We start from the raw sequence: 8,368 nt of genomic DNA, 5'->3' as shown, positions 1-8,368 counted from the left end.
TGTGGCACTCTGATCTCAGCCTCCAGAACTGGGAGAAAGAAATATTTGTCACTTAAGCCACCCAGTCTATTGTGGTTCGTTACAACAGCCCCAGGTGACTGAGACAGAGTCTTTTAAAATGAGTATGACCACATTTATAAATCCAAGTTATTCAGAGGGACCTAAGATAAAGTGTTTATCCACCGAAAAGAACTGGGAAATATTTAGTCATGCAAACCCTATGGAGCATTCCGACTCCCACTCGATTATGTCTGAGATCTGATGGCTTTACTTTCTCCTTTCGGATATTCATTGCTCCTTTCTCATGGTTTCTAATGCTGTTTAGGGAACACATGGCAAATACAGATTTTTTTTCCCCTTGCTAATAGACAGTCGCCAGTCCATTAGTTCAGTTTTCTAAACCATTGATTTTACAGTAATTCCTAAGAGATTCCTTCTGGACTGCATCATCTATCTCCCTGACTCATCCACCACAGGCCTCATGGCTGCAGAAAGTCTTGGCCTGGGTGTAAACCCTAATTCTGGGGTTGGGCCTTGCCCAGTTGCAAAGAGAGTTGCTAGGCCAGCCAGACGTCTGACTCTTTCACCTTATGCAGTCCTTGTAAATATTATCTGGAGTCGTGTTCCACATTTTCCCTGATCCCAGCACTTGATGAATATTAGAGCTCTTGAAGGGATGCTAAGGGATGAGGAGCCAGGCTGCAATGATCGCAATGCTGTGTCTTTCCCAGTTCAACCGTGTCTGGTGTCCACGAGCTTGTGCACAAAAATTACTATATTCTCTTGGCCTCAGTTCAACCTCCTTTACTTCCAGGACCGTGCACTCGGAAACCCACATTCTCCATACATCCCAGTAGACAGCCACTGGCATTGTGTTGACATCATGGTATGCTTCTTCTCGTTTACTAGCATCAAATTATATTCTCCACACACCACATCCAGTCATCCCTCAGCTTAGCATTCCTAAAATACTACGTATTCTCAGTGGAAGTAGGATAAACTTTACACTTTAAGCAAAATCTGAGGCCCATCTGGGAAGTACCTGGGAACACCAGTGTACCATGTCCTGCTCATTGAGAAGCGTGGGTCCACAGCCTGAGGTCCCCAGGACAGCTTCACTGGCTTCATTCCAAAGAACAGGCCCAAAGGTGTATTGGTTAGAAATGTAAAAACCTGGGTGACTTCTTCAAGGATGGTATGTTAGAAATCATACTTAGACCCAGGCTAAAGACAGCCAAGTGCTAGAGACAGTGGCTTTGTTTTGCTGTTTTGGTTCCTCAACCATACCTGGCGGGGGGTTGGGGTGGGGGTGGAGGGGCTTTGCTCAAATTGTTCACTCTTTGGATACTCTGCCCCTAGATTTTGATAAAGCTGCTTCCTTTATATCATCCAGGTCTCAGCTCGAACATGACCTTCTCTGAGAGCTCCTTCCCAACCTCCTGTCCAAAGCAGCTCATCCAGTCCCAGTTGTTCTGTCAGGTTACCCCATTTCATGTACTTGCAGGTACTTGGCATCTGAACTTAGCATATTTATGTTCTTATTGTCAGGGTGGGTTTCGGGGTGGGTGACATGCGTCTCTCAGGGATTTGTTACTCAGAAGGGTTCTCCATGTGATTTAATGCTCTGCTACTGCCATCTCAAAATTCTGTATAATAATGTTCTTCCAAGGGGAACTGCATTTTCATTGCACCATGAGTTATGTACCACTCCTGCTTACTGTTTGTTGTCCTTTGCTATTAGAGTATATGCCCAGGAGAGCATGGATTTTACGTCTGGTCTACTTTTGTGTTGTCAGCACTTAGACACCACAGGGAATATTGTAGGTGCTCCATAAATATTTGGTAAGTTAAACATAGGATTATCATATGACCCAGCAATTTCACTCCTAGGCATATTCCCCCCAAAAGTGAAAACAGAACACAACACATGAGGAGGGGTGGCGAGGGTGGCAGCCCACGCTGGGGAGGCCTGCAGGCAGGTGGACCAGAGGGCAGGGACGGCTCCTCGGCCCCTCACAGTTTGTTTGCTTCCCTCCCCACTTCGCAGGGTGCTAGCTGGCAACGTGATGGACTTAGCCTGGCTCCTGCTAGACAAAGAAGGCACCTTCTCCCTCACCGGCTTCCAGGACTTCTCGTTCCTCCCAGGACACCAGAAGCTGAGTGCCCAGAGCCGGAGAAGACTCGACTATGGCTGGGACTGGGAATCTGACTGGAGCCTGGAGCCGCGTTTCAGCCTCGTTGCAGACATGGCTGTGGAGCTGCTCCTGAAGGCAGCCCCCAGCCCTATTCACCGACTCCAGAAGGAATGTGCAGCCCACGCATCCAGGGAGGCATGCATCTCCTCGTGTGTTCTGATACTAGCTCTGGTGCATATTATCGGCTCTGGCACCGAAACCCAGACTACCACAGCATGTGTCCTCCTCTGTCTTGTTCCTGATCTCCATGATGGCAGCCAGTAAGTACCTCTATGTGAAGGGGGAAGAAAGGTCTTCAAAGATGAATGGGGAGCTGCAGGGCTGTGGCCATGCCTACTCTCAAAGCCCTGGAGAGTGACTTCCTGAGTGTCATGGATGGGCCTCTCTACACTGACCCTTGGGAGATCTTTAAGTTGCTGAGCTGGCTACAGAGCTGTGTGGCTGAGCAGCAGGGATGCGATGGGGCTGGTACACCTGTGCAGACCTGTGTGTGCTGCTGGAGCAGCCAGCTCGGCAGCTGGCCCTGGACTCCCTCTGCCAGTGGCTGGCAGAGCTGCCCTGCCTGTGGGCTAGGGCATATGTGAGCAGTGTGGCTCTGGCTGTGGCATCAATGGCTGAAATACACCAGTCCTTAGGGCTCTTCTGCCTCCCCCTACCTGGCCCGCTGGACCTTGCACTGGCCTCCAGGTGCCTCATGGAACCCTGAATGCCTTCTCCCATGCCACAGTGCCTGGCATCTCCTGCTAATGTCTCCAGCTGCCTGCACGGCGACGCAGGGCTGCCTTTGCTCTGGGGCTGTCTTCTGGCCTCACTGACTCCCCCGCCACTGCCTCCCGCAGATCCTCCTGCCCCTCCCACTCTTCTCCATAACTGTCCCCTCTTCCAGAAGCTCCAGAAGGACTCCGCAACCTGCCGTGCCTGCCATCAGCCCAACCACACTGTCCCCACTGTGCCCCCAGCCCTAGTACCCCTCCCATGGCTTGGCTCCACCCTGGCCCTGGAGCCCGATGTCCCCTCTGCTCTCACAGCCCCAGCAATGTTCTCTTTTCAGCATCATGGAGCTGGCGTGCCTCAAGCTTTTATTTTCCCAGGCTAGGCAGGGCTCCGAGGAATGTGCTAAGAGGACATGGAAGTCCCTGAGAACCTGGAGGTGCCATGCTTGATTTAGATCCTCTGTACCTCTCCAGGTCCTGGGCGGTCCCTGTTCTTCTGGCTGAGGGAGCTAAGGTGTTGTGCGGCAGGAGGACTGAAGGTTCTTGCTCTCCTAGACCTCAGTGTCTGCCTGCTTGGCCAGGGCAGTGATAGTGCCAAGGGAAGCTCAACTAAGTGACCGAGGGTTGACACAGATGGACTGAGAAGCCCCTGTCCCTTCACCTCCCCTGGGCTCTTCTATACTTTTGCTTTGGGCTTCCCTGGGATGGAAGGGTGAAGGTAGGAGATGGAGAATGGGGAGAGGGAGGAAGGAAATGTTGACCAGGGTCTGTGTGGTGTCCCTGAAGCAGGAGAGCCTGGGCTGGGTAGGGCCACGGTAGGAGCTGCAGAGGTAGGGGGCTGAGGTGGGAAGCCCTCTGCACACCCACCCCTTGGTTTTAGTCTAGAAGAGCCAGGAGCTGCTAGGGCCCTCAACCTTGCCCTTTTGTCTTCCAACCTTCTCTCAGTACCCGGCTCCTAGGCTTTCCTCTCTTCTGGTTCCTTTCCTGGGTATTCTCTTCACAGGCCTGTCTGGACACCACTAAAAGAAAGAGAGAGGGAGGGAGGGAGGGAGGGAAGGCGGGAAGAAAGGAAGGAGGGGAAAGAAGGAAGGAAGAAAACAGAAAACAGCAAATACTTGTATACAAATGTTATAGCAACCTTATTCACAATAACCGAAAGATGGAAACAAACCAAATGTCCCATCAACTTGACAAATTAATCAACAAAATGTGCTATATCCGGACAACAGTATCTTTCAGCAATGAAAAGGAATGAAGTAATGACACATGCATACATGCATACTACAACATGGATGAACATTTTCCTTAGCAAAATATTATGCTAAGTAAAAAAAATAAAATAAAAGCCAGACACAAAAGGTCATATGTTGTATGATTCCATTTATGTAAATATCCAGAATAGGTAAATCTACAGAGATAGGAAACAGATTGTTGCTTGCCAGAAGGGGGGAGGGGGAAATCGCAAGAAGCTGCTTAGTGGGTTTACGGTTTTATTTTCAGGTGATGAAAATGATTGGAACTGGATAGAGATGGTGATTGCACAACATCACGAATGTACTAAATGCTGCTGACTCGTTCACTTTAGATAGTTAATGTTATGTTTTAAAATGATCAATTTAATGTTATGTGAATTTTACCTCAATTAAAAAATAAATAAATATTTGTTGACTATGTACTTCTAGAACTTGTTTCAGAACTCTTTCCACAATTAAGCCCAGAGTATTCTTAACCTAGTCTAGGGGTTCAATAACTCCAGTTCAAAGTTTTTGAGTCTGTGTGAATATAAGAACACATTCAAACCATTATTTGGGAAAACATTTCAAATATTTACTTCCATCAAGATGACACAAGACATTGTTATCATCATAATGCCAACCCTATAATTTTTTGGGTTTTTTTTTGTTTGTTGGTCTTATGCTATTTTATAATAAATTTGAGATTATTTTAGATGAATATGCAGTTGTAAAAAATTATACACAGAGATCCTGTGTCCCCTTCACCCAGTTACGCCAATGGTAACACTTTGAAAAACTACAGAATAGTATCACAACCAGGAAATTGACACTGACACAGTCCATCTATCTCATTCAGGTTTCAGTGGTGTTATATGTACTCATTTGTGTGTTTGTGTGTGTCCTGTTTCTGTACCGAAGTGTAACAATAGTTCCTTTTAGTATTATAGTCTGTTGACTAGTAAGAAATTCCAGAGAGACTGTGGCACCACCAGAGTAACCACAAGTTCAAAGAAACATTTCTAAAGCAGTGACAGGAGTTTAGCAGTCTGGAACCAGTTAGTTCAACCATGCCTTCTACATTCACTTGACCCTTTCAGCACAATTCCTAGATTGGCTGCCACACATTTTGTTTAATTCAACAGACTGAGGGATGTGATACAGTAAGACTTTCTTCTGTCATTTGAGAAACTGGGAAACTTAAAATTTGGCAAACATTGAGTAGTAGCATAAAATATACCAGTATGATGGTTTTTACTTAGGAAGAACACTTGCTAGTTCAGCCTCCTAATAAATTTAACTTAGAACTGGAACCTCAGATGAATAAACAGACTTGAGGACATTTTCCAGCGTTTACTGTAGGGCCCAACCTGTGTGTTAAATGAATCAGTTTGAAGGTTCCAGTGACTGCTCCTTTCTAAATTGTGTTGGCTGAAGGATTACACACGTCTTCCCTGTTCGGCATCCATCTCACCATCTTCTGCTAATAGCATGTCGATATTAGTCTTATCTAGTTGTTTTGGTGGTGCTGTCCACAAAGCCCCTCACCACCCCCCGCCCCCCCCACACACACACACTCTCATGACTCACAGAATGGGCACATGACCCAATCCACACATTCCATGCTTCTGGGCATAGTGATTGTTTCAGAAAATGCATATATCTAAAACTGGTCAAAGAGATGTCATCACTTTTGCTAGAAGGACTAGGAAAAAGAATCTCTTTCATTGGACTTAAATGCATTCATATAGAGACATGGAGTATCAGGGAACACCAACAGTGACAGCATGCTGTAAATAAAGCCAACATGGAAGAAAGCAACCTGACAACCATCCCTGAGCATTGACCCAAAATGGAGTCGCTTGTGCTAAGCACATGTCACAAAACCAAGACTTAATATCTAAGCTAACTGCAGCTTCAGCCTCTCCCAGGAATGTAACCTGTAACCAGTCAATCAGGAATTACCTGGTCAGCACTAGTGAGGTCATCTGCCTGACAGACCACTGTGGTCTCCCATTGGAAGGTGACCTTGCCTGAAACAACCCACTCTTTGCAAGAAACTTCCTTTTTACACCTCCACTGCCTCTAAAAGCCTTTTATTTTGTGCAGCTTTTGGAGGTCTTTTCTATTTGCTAGACAGAATGCTGCCTAATTCATGGATTATTGAATAAAACCAATTTGATCTTTAAATTCACCCAGGTGAAACTTGTTTTTCAATAGCATCTAGAAACAGCTCCACCTGAAGCTCTGAACTTCTGTTACATGAAGCAATAAAATAACAAATTACATTTTTGTGTGTGCTTCAATGCACATGATGATTTTTTTTTTTTTTTTGGTCACTTACAATAAATACAGTGAGAAGGAGCCGTGGCAGGTGACATTCATTAGGTTAAGCTTGGGACCAGAAATCTTTAAGTTAAATTAGTATTTGTCCTCTCATCATTCAACAATTCCCTTATCTTCTCATCTGTCTGCATGAATGCCAGCAATAATGTGCCTGACCCGTGGCTTTGGTGCTTCACATAAAAGAAGCACTCAAGTAGAGTAAATGTGAGTACATTGATGCTTCTGACCCTCTACTGTCAACTTTCAAATAGGCTGGGCATGTGTAACACAGCGGCTGACCATCTGTACTGCTTACTTAAGTTCTGTAATGAAATGGCCAGGGCCCTCATTATTTATTTATGGATGCAGGCAGCCTCTCTCTAAATCCTAATTCAATCTTCAGTCACTTTTTTGTAGGCTAGGAGCACTAATGACTGCAAAAGAAATGTTTGCTGCTTCAGATGGTGCTATTAAAAGAAAATTGTTGCCAAAAAAAATTCTTATCTCCTGATGAGGGGAGCTAAATCACTATAAATTATGGAAAAGGAAATTGCAAATGTGTCTTGCTTTCTCTTTATTGGAGGCATTGTTTTATCACAACTGTCAAGTTGAGCATATACCTGTTTTGAAAAGCTTTTTACAGCTTTGAATTAAGCACAAATGGAAAAATAAGAGGCTGCATAATTAGAGGAGCCCAGGAGCTCTTCTTTACAAGGCAAAGGCAGGGTTTTACCCTTACTTTTTTATTCACAAATGGCACCAGCAAAGGGACAGGGCATGACAAAAATGGTGAAAAAGGATAGAAAAGCAACAGTAAAATAGAGTTAAGAGAAACAACCAACAAGATCACCAGAGACCTGGCAGGAAAATAAGAATCTTGAAAAGAAAAGCTGAGACCTTTGGAATTTCATTCCCCTGGGACAGGGGAGTGGTGGGAGTCTCACATTCTAATTTGTTTCAACTGAATAAGCACAATCATAAATCCATCAATGTTGATGTAAACTTTGATATTAGGAAAATTGCATAAGGGTGGCTGTTTCTCTTTCCTCTCCACCAAGGGTTCCTTTGATGGCCTCAGCTCTGTGCAGTCACCGTTCACACTGATCCCCAGTGGATATGCTTAGCAAGGCCAGCAGAGGGAGTGCAAGGTTAATGGGTGGGTTCCAAGCGTTGCCCAAGCAACCATCTTCCCTTTCCGGGACCTCCCAATCTAGTTTATGAAGGTGAAGCCCTTTCTCCATGCCTCCTTCTTTACCCATCTTCCTTCATCTCTCTCTCTTGCCCTAGCCTGGCCCCAAAACAGCCACGCTCCCCAAACCGAAATAGTCTGATTGGTCATTTGGGAACCTTTTACCAAAGAGTTCACAGGTTGACATTGGTAGATCCCATGATGGATGGGAAAGAAAGGCCCCACTGTGGGTCAAACACTAAAATCATGTTGAATGAAATAACTTTACATGCCAAGTCAAAAAGCCTATGACCTATTGTTAAGTAAAATAACAAAACTGCACATATGGTTGCATCTCAAGTACATAAAGATTTTTTTCTATCATAGAAAAAAATTGAAAGTTTGTCAAGAGTGGTTGACTTTGATGAGGGGCTGGATGAAAAAGGTGAAGGGATTAAGAAGCACAAATTGGTAATTATGAAATAGTCACGGGGATATAAATTAAAGCATAGGGAATATAGTCAATAACATTGTAATAACTATGTATGGTGCCAGGTGGGTGTACACTTATTGGGGGATCACTTCGTAAGTTATATAAATGTCTAAACATTATTCTGTACACCTGAAACTAACATAATGTTGAATGTCAATTGTAATTGAAAAATTAAAAAGAAATTTTTATTTTAAAAAAGTTAAAAAGAGCTACTCACAGGGAGAGTTTCTGCCATTTTTGAA

General features: G+C 44.8%; 1 pseudogene; it reads left to right on the top strand.

The window, feature by feature from the left end:
- Nucleotides 1-2,066: 2,066 nt before the first annotated feature.
- LOC117037307 (protein CNPPD1-like) lies at nt 2,067-3,291 on the top strand (annotated as a pseudogene).
- The last annotated feature ends 5,077 nt before the right edge of the window (nt 3,292-8,368 follow it).

Source organism: Rhinolophus ferrumequinum, chromosome 17 (genome assembly GCF_004115265.2).
Source record: "Rhinolophus ferrumequinum isolate MPI-CBG mRhiFer1 chromosome 17, mRhiFer1_v1.p, whole genome shotgun sequence".
NCBI classification, from domain to species: domain Eukaryota; kingdom Metazoa; phylum Chordata; class Mammalia; order Chiroptera; family Rhinolophidae; genus Rhinolophus; species Rhinolophus ferrumequinum.
Note: the sequence above shows the minus strand (reverse complement) of the source record. Positions and strands in the feature narration are given on the sequence as shown.